Here is a 16,557-nt window from a genome sequence, read left to right as displayed (position 1 = left end):
AAGATGTGAATGTTTTCCCCAGGGAGCAAAGTTAAGGACCAAAGAGCTTTGAGTCTCTCAGACTAGAAATCACCCCAAGTCTACACATTACATTCCACAGCTCCTGTAGGGTGCAGGGATGGAGCCCATCACTCAGAGTCCACAGCTTCTGGGGGGGGTGGAGCCTGCCCACCAATCAGACTCCACAGCTTCTGGGGGGGGGATGGAGCCTGCCCATCACCCAGAGTCCACATCTTCTGGGAGGGGAAGATGGAGTCTGCCCTTCTTCCATTTTCTCTGAATAAATGTTTTGTTTGTAGCAGCAGTTTGGCCCTTTCTCCTTCATCGATCACTAGGTATACTTGTGGGTGAGGCTAGTATACCAGAGAGGAAAGTACATTGACATCTTTGAGTTGAGTGGCATATCTGGGTGTGACCTTACATCCCCTCAGCTACGCCAGTGGTATGCTTTGTTTGGGGGAATGAATATTTGCTAGCCAGAAGAGAACTGTGACACAGGTATGAATCGCCAAATGCTTTTCCTTGCCCTCTCAGATTTTCTTATAGATGGCATTTCTCAGTCTCCTTGAGAGTAAGGGCGGGAGTGTCACTAGATTCTGGCCAATGGAAAATGAGATCGCCTTTATTTTGAATATTAATTAAGAAATGGGCTTGATTTTCCTAATATTTTCTCCACCTCATGCCTGAGTCTGGGGCACTTAACACCTCATAGAAGACAGATATGGAACCTAGAAGATTCTAGGTGTCTCAATGAGAAGGTCACCTGCCAATGAAGATCCTTATATTGAACAAGTATCTGGATAAGAAACAATTACTGTATTCAAGGGACTGAAATGTTAGGAGTGTCTGGTTCTTCCCTGTCCTGACTTACTTCCAACTCTTGGGACACAATGATATATTTATCTCTGTAGGAAAAGCCAAAAGGATGTAAGCACCGTATTTCCAAATAGACCTTGCAATATCCAAAGAGACCTTGGGAAATGGTGGATCTGTAGATCAGCCTTGGACATTTCCAGAAGAGATGGAGTACACAGAGGGAAGCAAAAGACATCCTCTCAGGACAATACATCTAAGAAAAAAATGAGCCAGCTGAGAGCACATGGGAGTTACAGTCCAGGAGATGGGAAAGAACCAGGAAGGAGGGACATCCAAGGCAAGGAGAAGTGTCAGAAAGATTGACAATTCAGAGAAAGCAAGGGAGGTAAGCATAAATCAGTGGTCCAGAAGTGATGTCCCTGGAGATGGGAGAGAAGAAAAGCAGAACCCGGTAATTGTGACACAGGGCAGAAACAGATTCTTGAAGTATGCCATAAGGTGAAGGCAGAGATTCTAGAGGGTAATTTTGCAGTAATTGATAATAGGACTTGGGATGAACTGATTAAAAAATATAGTAAAACTGTAGGTCCTAAAAGAACGAGAAATGCTCAAGATGAATCATATACACGCAAAGATTTTTCAAATAATAAATAAAAAAACAACAAAACGCCGGGCATCGGTGGCATACACCTTTAATCTCAGCACTTGGAAGGCAGAGACAGGTGGGTCTCTGTGAGTTCGAGGCCAGCCTGGTCTCCAGAGTGAGTTCCAGGATAGCCTCCAAAGCAATACAAAGAAACCCTGTCTTGAAAAACCAAAAACAAACAAACAAAAAACAGCTAGAGCAGTGATCTCAAAAGCTAAGTAGGCATAGCGGTATGGATGGGAGAAGAGGAGGCTTCGGAACCTCCATTTCTGCAGAGGAAAATTCTGTCTCAGTATATGGAGGGTGGTTGGGCTCCCAAGGTAACACTTCTAAAAGCATGGAAGAGATTAGAAACACTGAAAAGATTCTTAAAGCATTGAAATGGAACTCTCCATCATTATAACAAGACCTAGCATTAAACAGCTGATTCCAAAATGACCAAAAAATGGGAAATGACTCAGGATCATTTGTTTCTTACTGTTTGATGGTCCTCTGGCTTTAAGGCTACAGCCTGAAAGATGTAAGAATGAACAGGGTTGGTGATCTCTCTAAAAGGGAAGTGTATGTCCCTGGTGTTCAACCTGCAGTCTGCCCACGTGGAAACCTAGTAGCCTTGGGGAAACTCTATGGTCATACACAAGTGCCCTTTAACAGGGTGCCATCAGGTGTATGCCAAGGAAAATGAGTTATAAATGTAACAATAGCTACCAAAAAAACATCAGCCCTCTTAGAAAGGGCACATTTATGGAGAAAATTAAAGGGAAAACGGAATAAAATAAATACAAACAGGAGGCAATTTTGAGAGTATAGCCAGAAGATCATCTTCTTGGGGTCATTATGGGAAAATGGAGATAACCACATCTCATGATTCATTTAGAAGGATTGTGTTTCGAGTGGAAATGATTCTTGGTCCATTACCTTGATAAGAGTTGCTATGAGACAGAGAGTCAGGCCCTGCTCACAGAGGATGGCTAGGAGAGTAAATGCATGGAGTGATCCAGCAGCAGCTTGGAAATGCTGACTCTCCAAATGCCCCTCAAGAGGCAGCAGATGCAATGGAAGGAGCTGGGAAACAGGACCATGGGAGGGGACTGTGTACGTCTCCTCTTAGTTTATTTCTGCAGTTAGCTTTTTTTCTTTGTTTGATATTTAAGACCTGAGAGAAGCTATAATCAAGAAAAGCCAGTCAGCTTAGAGGTTCAGTTCATTGTAGAATGAAATGAAAAGATGAAAAAATGATTCATTTACTATAAAGAAGGCCATATCCATTGAAAATAAAGAAAACAATGTGGGCTTTTGGGGGGGTCAGGGAATATCATTGGATATTTTTCATTTGAGGAAGAAAGGGCAATCACCTTCTAACACTGTCTTTGAGACTACAAAGACTATATGACTAAAGATGTTGGCTGTTATAGCTGAACACACACATTTTATTCCCACCTTCCAGCACCTTCCAGAACAGAGGTCTCACTACCCCTGTCCACCAATCACATCCTGATGCCAGGCCAACTAACATCCTCGTCTTCGTCCCCTTGTTCTTTACTGCCATCTGCAAGTGTGGACCTCGGCCTTGCTGGAGTCAGTGTGTGCCTTCATGGACCCTGGTCACAGAGGGCCAATATCGACATCTTTGTGACTAACCCAGGAGTATTCACCCCTATATTCATGCTAGTGTAAATGGTTGTTGTGGATATCACACAGGCAATGTTATATTGACCTTCTGAAGGATGTATCTTGGTATGAGCTCCAAACACTCATTAAAAAAAGCCCAATTATCTTTATTAGGCCACAGAAGTAACAGCTTCAAGGAAGTCCTTGCTGTTTACACCAAGCAGCTAATAGCCAAAAGTGTTCTTAAGCAGAGAGACATTGTCTAATAGAAAAAAGTCTCAACATGCATTCTTTTTTTACACTCTTTGGTGACAAAGTGGCAAAAAAAGGAGTCTGGGGTAGGATACTATAGACACTTCAGTCAGAATGTGCAAAACACACTTCTGTGTCTAAATGGTGTGCCAAAGGGAGATGGGATTCCGCACTTCTATAGAAAATGAACCACTTGAGTTCGCTTGTTCAGTTTAGATACTTTGCAAGTTAAACTAAATCCCAGATGAAAATCCTCCAATGGTAGTGAAAAATCAAATACTCAGGTGAAAAGAGACTTTGTCAATCTTTGACCGTGTCCACATCAGTATGGACCATGAGGAAGACTGCCTTCCTTCCTTCCTTCCTTCTTTCCCTCCTTCCTTCTTTCCTTCCTTCCTTCCTTTCTCTATTACTATGAGTAGTCTTTGCCTCAAGCCAATCATTAGATTTCAGATTTTGCTCACTAGTTTCTTTTTTGTTTGCATTTGTTTTGCTTTCTGAAACAGGGTCTCATTATGTAGCTCAGGCCGTCCTTGAACGTGTGACACTCCTGACTCAACCTCTCAAGCTCTGAGATTATGGGTGAGTTCCACCAAGTCTAGCCATGTTATATAATTGCTAATTCATAACTAGTTCATCTCATGGTGTTTGTTTGCTTGTTTCTTCAAGACATTATTTCTCAGTGTAGCCCTTTCTCCTGGAGCTAACTCGGTAGACCAAGCTGCCCTCAAACTCACAGAGATCTGCCTGCCTCTGCCTCCCCTCCCTAGTGCTGGGATTACAGGCGTGTGTCCCACCATCGCCTGGCTCATCTTATGTTTCTTAAGCTAAGTGTTAGCCAAATGAAGCTACAGACACAAAAGAAATTGAGTGAGTAGTTCCAGGAGGAGTAGGAAAAGAGGGGAGCCATCTGCTAATTTGTGTTTTAGAAATTCTTTTTTGTATAAAGCTGCTAATTTGGGAGTGTCTGCTCTTCCACATCAATCCCCAAACCTTAGAGGGGAAAGTATAAGCAGCCTGTTTAGGGTGGGCTTATATCTGTCACTTACGTTCTGGCCCATTATGAATCTCTGCATTTACCACTGTTCGTTGTAAGAGAAGACTACAATTTGAGGGATCATTTATAGAGTTTGTTACTAAGTTGTTTTAAAAACCATGCAGTGCAGGAGAAGGAGCTTAAGCATGCTTAGTGGAATGTGAAACAAGGGAAATCCACTAACGTTATCAAGGGTAAGGCTCCCCATCACCCATATACCTCCAATAGCCAAACAGGCTCCTTCTATCCCCACCAGGGGACCTGGTAGCAGTCCCATGCAATGGGGCCTTCAAAGAGAAGTACTGGACTGTACCAATATCTCCTCTGGATAACTGTTTTTACCCTTCGCCATTACTATGATGAGCACTCCTGCCCCTGCTGCCCCTGATGAAATATTTCCAAAGCCTTGGCTTCCAGCCACAGAACACACAGAGATCACATTGTCACCTTCTAGGACAACATGAAAGTGAGTCGACACCATCGTTCTAATTTATGTGAAGCTTCTTTGAGAAACAAAAGCAAAGAGTCCTACCATTCCCTCTGTGATTGGAACTAAAATAAATGATCCTGGAGACTGCAAGGGAACAACCTTGAGCCTACCCTCGTCTTTTAGAAAACCACTGTCCTTCCTTCCCCAGATCCTAGACCTCCTGAGGACCCTGGCGGCTCTCTGACCACCCAGACCCCAATGGGGGTTAAAATGTATTCTGAAGAAAGGTAAACAGGGCTCCTCCCAGTGTGGAGAGCGCCAGTCTGCAGAAAGCTAATGAAACCCTTGAAGCCGTGTCCTTCTCTCCCACCCACACTTTACTGAAATGCTTTTGAGTCGTATTGTGTTGTAATTACATGCTATAGAAAACTCTACAGACATCTGCTTCAAGGATTGGGCCCTCGACTCTTACTAAAACATTTCAATTCCATTTTCCTGGGCATACGCTCTCCAAATGCATCCGAGAGGGCCCTCCACAAGTATTTCCATTTCACATTTCAGGGAACTTAGAAGTAATGCAGGTTCCTGGCTTGGCTGTGGATGGATGGAGGGGACTGTCCTTAGGAAGCCTGGAGGTTGTTCTCTCTTTCCTTCCTATATTTTACTGCGACATTTGGTTCACAAAAAGAATCTCGGTAATAAAAGTTTTAGAGAGGACAATAAAAAATAAACACCAATCCGTGGCAGCCCGTTTCTCTTTTCATTTTCTTTAGGAAAGTTGTTAAGGAGAGCTATTTTATTGGCATTTGTTGGTGGTTTAAACCTTTTGTGCATTGTGTAAGACATTCTTCTCAATGTCGAGATGAATTCTTTTCTGTACATTTTTAGCTTGAGCTTTGATGTTCTTCATTGAGTATTTATTACATTTTCACATATGAGGAGAGATCAGATTTCTTTTCTCTGTGGAGAGAGGCGATCTCCTAAGAGAGGACTTGGTGCTCCTCCCTTTCTCTGAGCATCTCAGTGCTCCCTGTGATGCAGCTCAGCTCCTGGGCTCTATTCTCTTCTCTACTTCATTAGTCACTGTGTGTATTTCTACAACAAACCACATTGTCTGATTAATGACACAGCTTTGTTACTTTTCCATGTTCTAAACTCATTGTCTAACCTTTTGGGGTACATTTAGTGATCCTTGGTCTTCCCACATGAACTTTACAATGAACATAGGGTTAAGATTGTAAGCACACACATTTATAGGTCAGTTTACGATGAATTGACATATTTTCATTAATGAATATTTCTCATCATAGATATGCTATGACTTTCTTTTCAAAGATCCATGGGTTGTCTTCCAAGAAAGGTTTATAATTTTCTTGGTACAGTTCTTATAATTTCCCTAGTAAATTTATTCCAAAATACATTATAGATTTGTTGCAACTGCCAAGAATATACAATGTGGATTTTTTTGAGTTGGCAGAAATATATTTGATTCTGAAACAATGATGATAAATTAGAACACTGTCTAAATATTTTTATAAGGGCAAATATTAGAAAAATAGGGAAGTTCCTATCTAAGAATGCCTTGAACAGACTATATTATCTGTGTAATCCTTCATGTTATTTTTAAATGGAATTTTGGAATTTATGAAGCACAGCTGCTGAAAAATAATCTCATAAGCTTTGTCTCTTCATGACTAACAAGCTATAAAAACAGAACAGTGTAGTTCACAACCTAAACTGCCTTATTCTGAGTGAGCTGAAACCACAAACATGCATAGGAATTCATTTTGCCATTAAATGCCTCTTTTGGTGGGGGGAGGGGCACTTGTTTTGGAAGCATACGTGGTTGAGGGCAGAGAGAGAGAACAATGGAGAGTGGATATGATTAAATATATTCTATATGATATAATTATATGTGATATATATTACATATGTCTGTTATTGGCAAAGGATAACTTTTATGTGGTGCTTCTGACATCATCCAGGGTCACAGGATGCCATGTTTCTGTTCATTCTGAGCTGCAGTCCTTGCTTGCTGTTTGTAAGAAATGAGAATGCCTCAAATTCTAGGGTTAAACTGGAGGAGAAAAACCCAAGTCAGGGACTAAGAAAGACAAGACACACAGTGTTTATGGACATCACTGGGGTTGGGGAGTAAAAGAAGGAAAAGAGTAAAATCAGAGAGGAAAAGAATTTGAAAAGAAAATACTGAGGAGACTAGGAGCAGTGGTCTTTCGGGGTTAATGTGCTCTCGATGAAGAAAACGAAAGAGGTTGGAGACATGGCTCAGAGGTAAGAGTATGCACTGCTCTTTCAAAGGTGCCCAGCACTCGTGCAGGGTGACTCACAGTCACCTGTAACTCTAGCTTTAGGAATCTGATAGTCTTTCTGGCATGTGTGGAAACTTATCCACACACATACTGCTGTAGACACACGTGAATGCACACAGGTATGCAAGTGTGCACACACACACACATATACACACACAAACAAAATAAGAATAAACCCTTTTAAAAACACAAGATGAGAAAAGGATAGTCGTGCTAACTGTAATTAGCTTACCATCCCTCACAGGGATCAACTGAAAGCAAACTCACCCACTGTAGGAGCTTTAATGTACTTAACACTATGAAACTTAGCACAGATAATGCCAGTGGCTGCAACTGGAGCGTAATCAAAAGATGCTGAGTGACAAGCTGTCTCCATTCACTATTGCTCATACTAGAAAATGAACAGCTCTCAATGGAAGAACTGGCTACATATAAGTTCTATAGTGAAAATAAAATTAAAAAAGAAATAAATTCAATAATTCAATTGACAATAGCAAAGAAGGAAAATCAATATTTTAAAATAAAAGATCAAATATCAATTCTGTTCATACTGTCCAGTGCATCCCCCTAGAAAGAAAAACTGCATAGTATTTTTGCAATGCTTGTGTAACTTTTGGTAACAACGACTTGAGAAAGAATACACAAAGAAAACTTCACATGAAATTTTCTTATAAATTTTAGAACAGTATGACAATAACCTCATCCTAATAAAACTCCATTTCTTGGGCTGCAAACACTTTATAGTGTGAGCTACCATCCATGTCCCCTTATTATTATTTTATAAGTTATTCAGCATGGTATTTCAAGACAGGGTTTATCTGTGTAGCCCTGGCTGTCCTGGAACTCTGTAGACCAGGCTGGCCTGGAACTCAGAGATTCTCCTGCCTCTGCCTCTCCAGTTCTAGGATTAAAGTTGTGTGTCAAAATGATTTGTTCTTGTGGAGCAAAAATCAAAGAAGACACTGTAAGTTTTATTTTAACATCTCTTTTCTGATTGGAAAAAAAATGAAAACAGCAAAGTAGACTACTGACTGGCTTTTCCATTGTGTCTCAGGTGTCCACAGAGAGACGTCAGAAACAGCAATGTCAAGACTGAAACTTGGTAAGACAACACGAAGGCATGTAACCATGACATTAAGAATAAACAATTTCAACTTTCCACAACAAATGGTAGTAGACTATTAGACTATTTATCCTCAGCCAAATATATTCTACTCAAAAATTGACAGCTGATATCAGAAACACAGTGAAATAACATTAACACTCTGCTTTATGTGATACTTTAAAAATATGTAAACTACACTCTCCTACCTTAGTAAATTCAGCAACACCCTCTTCCCGTCAGCCTCAAAAGGACATAGAACTATCTTGCCTTTAGAGGTGTGTGTGTGTGTGTGTGTGTGTGTGTGTGTGTGAGTATATTTTAGGCAGGATGCATGCATAATGAGCATAGTCATGCTAAACACATGAAAATATCAAGAATGAATCAGTATATAGACACAGTTGAAGAAAGGATTGCTTTTCACTCAGACTCCATGGCTATAAGAACATGATAAAAGATCAACTTGGCATGAGCACTCTGAGATTTGGGAAGCCAGTTATTCTGAGCCATCATTTGTACACAAGAATTACTCCACTACTAGAATTACTCCACCACACTATAGTAAATGTCTGTCCTCAACTCTATCTCTTTTTCTGTACCTTCCAGTATCACCCAAACACCTATGGCTGTTTCTATTAGCTACTTGTCTGTTTGCTGCAGCAAAATGCCAACAGAGACTTAGGGAAAGCAGGGTTTATTTGGGCTAGCAATTTGGGGAAGTCTGGTGGCAGAAGCCCAAGGCAGCCAGTCACATTGCATCCTAAGTCAGGAAGCAGCAAGGCACGGAATACTCACATTCTGCTAGCTCTCTCCTTTTAACCGAGTCCGGGACTCCATCCTGGGGAATTGTGCCATTCACATTTAGGGTCTACATCTCAATGAACCCAATCTAGATAATCCCTCACACCATGCCCAGAGATTTATCTCTTTAGAGATTATAGATGATGTCAAGTTCAAAGTCAATATTAACCATCACACTATGCTTTTTTAAAGTTTATTTTTTTAAATTTCATTTTGCATTCCAACCACACTTCTCCCTCCATCCCCTCCATCATTCCTCCCAGCCCACCCCACATCCACTCCTCTGACAGAGTAAGGGATCCTATGGGGGTGGTCAACAAAGTCTGGCTCATTAAGTTGAGGCAGGACCAACACTCCCCCATCAATATGCATTTATGCTCAATAAATACCTATTGAACTGAGTTGAATTGGATTCTAAATAGCATAGACATTAAATTAGACTCCTTCCCTTACAGTTGTACTTGGACAACACTCATGAAAAGAAATGAGCTGACTAGGGGATGCCTTAGTGGCAGAGTGTGTGCCTATCATGCCTAGGTACTGGGTCAATCCCTAGTATTATGCAGGGGGGGGTGAAAGTGTTCTTTACTATGTCACCATGGAAAAATCAATGTAATAAAATCATACAATGGTGAAATTACTGGATCATCCTTATGTCAGTAGTTCTCATTTAAACAATATTAGCATATGTTAAAAGTAAATAGTGAAAATGTTATTTCAATTTATCAGATGCTTAATTGTTGAAAAAACTTGGCAATTAAGAACAAAGCAGTGTGTAAAAACTCAAGGAAAGCCAAATTAACCTCCCACACAGGATTAAGTATTTATTGGGATTCTGTCTTTCCCAGGAACAATTATATATATTGAGTGGATCCTTACTGCGTAAGGGCTTAATTCCCTCAAGGACTTAAACACCCATGGTGTAACACATCTACAACACAGCCTTGCTTGATTGCTTTTGTTTTTAGAAGGAAATCTTGCTCTGATTTGTTGTTGTTGGTTTTTAATGGCTTCCAAGGAAGTCTTTGCTTGCACTTCATGATTAATGGTCTGGATGATCAAATAGAACTTTTATGAAATGCTATTGTATATATGTTTCAAGTCTCCTAAATGTATATACATCAGCTGTTTTAATCCAATAGATAATGTGATTACTCTTCCACCAGAGGTAACAGCACTGGCATGAGGTAGCAACAGAATGTAGGTGTTGGTGCCCAGATGCTTTCTCTTTTTTATGTAGTCCAGGACCCTGTGATAGGGAATGGTGCCTGTCAGAATTATGGTGAGTCTTCCTGTCTCCGTTAACCTGAGATAACCCCTTACAGGCATGCCCAGAGCGTTGTCTCTTTAGTGATTCTGAAGTTAGGTCAGTGTGTGTGTGTGTGTGTGTGTGTGCTCATATGCATGCAAGGGTGGGGGTCAAAGGTCAATGTTGAGTATCTTCCTTAATTGCTCCCTACCTTATATTTTGGAGACTGAGTCTCCACCTGAACCTAGACCTCACAGACTTGGCCAGGCTAGCTACACGTTGAGGCTGAGTGTCTCCTGTCTCCATCTCCTCCGTGTTTAATTAGAGGAACACTGCACCACACCCAGTTTTTTTGTTCATGTAGTAGGTCCCCATTTTTATGTAGTAAGCATTTTAAAGATGAAGTCATCTTAGCAGCCCTAATTTCTCCTTTCTAGTTTTGGTGCTAGTTTTACACTTTATAGCTCTATGATTTGTCCAGGCATGAAACAAAAGACTTTTGGAAATAATCAATTAATCCACCTGTTATGTGATTAAAGTTCACAAAAGTACAACTAATCAACAACTCTGGGACAAGAGTATAAACTAGTAAAATGAGTTCGTACCTATATTCTTAATCACTCAATGAAATATAGCATCAAAGATAAGACAGGGCAAACCATGCCCATTAAAGTTGAGTAAATGTTGTATCATCTTTCTCTTCCTTTTTCCATCCAGTTCCATGAAATGGAAAGGAAAAAAAAACCCTTATGATCAGAACTGGTTTTCTAAATTTATTGGTAAATTAACAGATGATGATTATTCATCCATTAATACATTCACATGTTATCCATTAACACATTCACGTGTTGTGTAATGATCACCTTGGGGGCAAATGAGGCAGAGCCAGGCAAAGCTGAGGATACAGGGCCTTTGTCAATACTTCCTGAGAGTGAGTGAGAGCCCAGAGCAAAGCCTCTGGAATAACTGGAGCAATTTCCTGGTTTGCTGATGGGTGCCACATTCTCTACACCCCTCCCCCACAACATGCTCTTCTGTTCCCTTCTGGAGAGACCTGCACCTCCCTCAGCACTTCTCCAGGGGCAATTCTGAAGACAACAGAGAGGGAGGTCCTTCTCCTCATGCCCCAAAAACACATGTGGAAAGATCCCATTCTGAATTCATTAACTTATTTCAGAAATATACATTTTTAATTATTTCAAGTTAAAAAAAATCTACGAGGAATTTAATGAAGTTTTACATGGGGGAAGGGAGTGAGAAGCCAATAAAACCATTGCTGGAAGCATTGCAAAGAGATTTTTGCCATTTTTTATTTGTAATTTTCTGAAATATATTTTAAAATCTAAAATGAGAATGCTTTTGTTTCTAGTAAGTGAGGGTTTTTTTCCGTTCAAAATGCATTTATTATCAGAAAACAGTCCTTTCTTTCTTAGAAAAGCCAGACTGTTCTATCTAGTGGAGCAACCTGTTTTTCTCTTAAGGGAAGGGAACTTATTCCCATTCCATGCCTACAAGCAAAAGAACTTTTTGTTGTTCAATACTGTTTCCTGCAGGCAGAGCCTCCTAATGTGGGCGCAATGGAAAGAGCTAGATCAACAACTCTCTGGCCAGGGGCTTGGTAGAATTCTGCTTGTTGAATTAGTCCCTGCTTTTCAGATGTATGAATCATTTTTCCCCTTTGAGAGTGAATGGGAAACAAAAGAGAGAGCTTTGGCTTCCAAGGAAATCCACAAATATTTCTCAGAATTTGTGAGCAGGGACAGCTCCAGCAAAACAGCCCCTTGGAAAACAGAAAGTCTTTGGAATAGGCAATTAGCATTGTGTCCTCTTACATTGAGTCTGCCTTCCGCAGACATCAGACTTGGCTCCCGCAAAAGCCAAGAGACCCCACCAAGAGTGATGCATGAAGAACACGTCTGCTACTGTGCTTGGTCTGTATTTTTCTAGAATGAGTACACATGTGGGACTAAATGAAGAGACTCATTCCTAGTAGACTCAGAAGGCATATTTATGTTTTCTAGTGCCAAAACACACCAATGGATTAGGTGCTAGAATGGAAAATGAGCTCTCTATTGCCTGATTGCTTTCACAGGCATTCTTATTATCTTTAATTTTCCTCTTATAAAACACACACACACACACACACACACACACAGAGCCTAGGAAAATTACCTAGTTTTTAAATTTATACCTTGTAATAACCTCCCTTTCTTGGTTTTCACAAGAAGACTTGATGGCACAAATTATGTGGGCCTCATTGCTGCAGGTTCCGAGAAAGGACCAGCCATGGTGGGCAGATGGAGCCTGGCATGGACAAAATTGGCTGACAAGCTGGTGACTACCAGGAAAGCTATAACCTAGCAGAATCAAGATATCATGGGTTGTCATCAGGGAGTAAATAAGGCAAAGATTCTCCTTTAAATGGACACAGGCTAGGAATCACACTCTCTGCTCATGAACATGGCATGGCAGCACATTGGGTTTTAGTCTCAAAAACACCAACTCCTACTTGCCAATACAAATACTTCAGTGACTCAAGGAGAGGGTGGGCATATTTTCTCTTCCTGATGGCCTTCTAAGGCACAGATTCTTAGGTTAGCAGGCAAAACCTGAGAAAACAAAACATGTATACAACCAATAGCAGTTAACACTCCATCTCTTGTTGGCAGTCATGGTAACCCACAAGATACCATGTAGGATTTGAGGCTGTCTCCTTTCTGCATTTCTATGCAGTTGAAGACGTCCTTTTGGAGATGGCTCATCTTTCAGAGGTAGCATCCCAAAGCTGAACACACAGCCACAATGAAGATGCACATACTCAGTTCCTATATACCATCTCTCAACCAACTACTGTGCTTTGAAACTTACAGGTATCTATATTTTGTTATTAAAATGTTCATTATGTATAGCAAATTATGATGGGAAAGACAAGGTGACTGTTCCTAACAAGAGAGCTCTCTCTTTCATAGAGGTCAGAAGCCTATAGAGAGTAATATATAAACACATTGTTGGCCAACCCTCAGAGCATTTCCAGGGTATATAGCTTCAAAGGGGTTTCTGCTCACAACATTCTTCCCTATGGTGCATCTATCAGAGTCACCAAAAGCCATCATCTGTAAACACTAAGAAGGCAATTAAATAATGCTGATATTGGATAAGTTTGGACAGTATGTCAATGACTAGAGGATATAGAATTTTGTATATTCTAGATCATAGTTTATCTTTTATTACATATTTAAATATACATTTTTGTTTCAGCACTTTAATCATTACTAATACCTATCTAGAATGGAAAATGAGTTTGTCATTTTCTAATTATGTTCACAAATATACCTATGATAGAGGTTTTTTTTGTTTGTTTGTTTGTTTTGAGACAATAACGTACTATGTAGCACAGGCTGGCTTCAAACTATACATTCTCCTGTTTCATCCTTCACAGAGCTACAATTACAGGAATGTACTCTCGCACTCACATTTTCTAAGTATTTGTGATTGTACTAAGATCTTAAATAATGGGTAGGTTCTGGGAAAAATAAGATCCATTGCTTATCCCCTTTGGAATTTAGAAGTTGCTTTAAGAGGTAATATAATCACATACTAAATGCAACTATGAATTAAAAACAATTAAAACTCTTCGAAAACAGATGGATAGTAATTTCTGCGAAGTCTACAAAGGAATAAACCAGTAGCTGGTGAGCAGAAATAAAATACAAGTGAGTGAGTTTGATGACAGTGACAGCTGAAATACTGATAAATCTGAAGGTTCTTCTCCCTGAGGTACATGTTACCAGAATGGTCACAGTCAGGGCCACTGACAAGTATTTGTTGGGTGTCACAGAAAATTTTACATGTTAGAGGTAACACGAAGGTGGACAAGTTTGGTTATGGACCACAAGGAGTTTATGAGCTAGTAGATAAAATGACACCAAATCATCTGGCAGGATGAGACTCCAGAGGATGTATAAATGGATCACTGAGGATCCAGGCAAAAGAAAGCCTGCTTTCTGACTGAGGAGAAGAGACATTTTAAGAAATTTTATGGAAAACTGGCACCTGAGATGTTACTAGTGGAAACATTTCTAACAAGAAAAGCTTTTCAGAGCGGTGGAAGAAACCCATGAAGGTGGGCACACTGATAGTCCCCGACTGCCGGAAGGCTGAGGCAGGAGGATCATGAGTTCACTAACAGCTTCTGTGACACAATGAGGCTCCATCACGAAAACAAATCAGAGTACTAAAGTTAATTTTGTAAAACTTGAATTTGACATTTTATTTCCAAGTTTCAGGTCAACTTCAGCTGTCAGGTATCTTGAGCCTGGACAAGGTCACCTCGTCCCAGCATGCCCTCTTAGCCTCTCATTCACTGGCCTTCTTCGTTCACATCATCTGACTGTGCTTATCTGTGCCCATGAAGCTTACTAAAGATGTTCCTGATATGCACACACAAGAAACCTATGTGGCACTTTCAAGAGAATTTGAGAGTCAATGGAGACTTGGTGGAGAGGCATCGAGATTACAGTGGTACTTTGTATCATCACCTCTGGTGGCGCTGGGCATGGGAGAAGGGAGGGAAGAGAATGGGAACAAGAAGGGAGACGGTCAGGGACTCACACAAACTGAAAATGAGGCAAAAGGAAGTCTTCAGCTATGGTCTGGAGACAAATGGAAGGTCTAGACAAAGACACCATTCAGAGAAAAACTTGACAGGACAACTTAGTAAGGGAAGAGGCAGGGACTGTTACTTATCTATGTAGTGATGTCACCGAGACAGAAGAGAAAAATGAAGGACCAGAATTAATAAGAAAGTAGATGCATCTTGTGTTGGGGATGAGTCTACATGATATGGAGAACAATGACATAGGACAATCTGGAGAAGCTGAGATTTCAACAATTTGGCCTCCACCCACCACCTGTCACAGGAAACATCTAAAAGTGTCTGAACATACTGCAACTTGTCATACATGGGGTGGATTGCTACCAGGAGCTAGGCAGTAGCTTCCAGGAATGCTACCAAAAATCCTACAATACATAAAACAGGTTTCAATCTCAAGAAAGAATGGCCCTGGAGGCTAACTATAAAGAGCTTGAGAAATTCTATCCAGAAGAATTTAAAACTCCAACTCTGGGGTTAGGGTTTTTGTTTTGTTTTTTTGGGAGGGGTTGGTAGAAATGAATAAAGATAAAAACTTAAAGTTATTCATACTTCTGTGAGATACAATGGGGGCATTAACCACAACAGAAATACATAAAAAGGAAAGAAATTAAATGAGTGTGAAAACCCCGGGAAGCCTCACTTCATGGACACTATGAGTTTTTGCAGGTGAGGCAAAGGGAGAGGTCTTTCATATTCAAAATGCACTATTTTATGACTATTCTCAGCCAGCACATTAAGAACCTATGAAGAGAGATAAGGATAAGAAAGTCATTCATCGAGAAGACCAGTTCAATTATGAACATCTGGAAGCCTAAACAATGGGAGACATGTCAGTCTTGATGTCAAAAAAAAGCGAGGGGGGAATGATAAAACAAGAGAAAGGGAAAGAATTAAGAAAGAGGAGAGACAGGGAAGGTAGAGAAAGGTAAAAGTGGGTAACAGATCTACTGTTACAAAGACACCCTCTACAGTCTGAATGTGGTATAGTTGTAGGTCGATCTCCTTGCTTGGAGGAAGCATTTTATGGGCAGCAGAGTCTCCTTCTAGGGAAATGTCATCAAGGGTTCCTAGAAATTAAATTAAGCTATGATAAAGCAGAAATCAACAACTTGCACAATTCTCTCTCACTTAAGTTTTGCTGTAACTCTGCTCCAGGAGTCTTGACAGGTGGAGAGACTCAGCGGCTTCTCTGGTAAAATGGAGATGAAAAGATGCCTGCCTCCTCGGGGTGCTGTGATGATTACATGGGGTAACTGGGAAATGAATAACTTAGCATAGCAGCTGGTTCTGGGCAGGAACTCCATTGGCGGTAGCCACTTTAAACAATATCTAAATCCTATGACTCTAAGAAATGATCAAAAAAAGAAAAGCATCCAGGACCACAGTCCAAGGCAACCCTGTGTAATATGTTCAACAAGGTAGCTGAAAACTGAAATTAATTCCTAGAACTGAAAGTGGCCTTCAGAACTCTCAGGTCAAATTTCCTCATTTTAATAATGGAAAAACCAGAGGGGGGAAAAATCGAAAGGGCATTGTGGTTTGGGTGCAAAGGCACAAAAATATTGTGTGACTTTGTTTTAAGGTGACAGAAGATAAAGGCAGAGTTTGAAACTTCCAGTTTGTAGTTACA

General features: G+C 40.5%; 1 protein-coding gene across 2 annotated transcripts in view; it reads right to left on the bottom strand.

Annotated features, from left to right (window-relative positions):
* Positions 1-16,557, bottom strand: part of Esr1 (estrogen receptor 1) — a 336,108-nt gene that overhangs the window by 39,535 nt on the left and 280,016 nt on the right.

The sequence above is a fragment of the Mesocricetus auratus genome, unplaced genomic scaffold, assembly GCF_017639785.1.
Source record: "Mesocricetus auratus isolate SY011 unplaced genomic scaffold, BCM_Maur_2.0 Super-Scaffold_100018, whole genome shotgun sequence".
Classification (NCBI taxonomy): Eukaryota; Metazoa; Chordata; class Mammalia; order Rodentia; family Cricetidae; genus Mesocricetus; species Mesocricetus auratus.
Note: the sequence above shows the minus strand (reverse complement) of the source record. Positions and strands in the feature narration are given on the sequence as shown.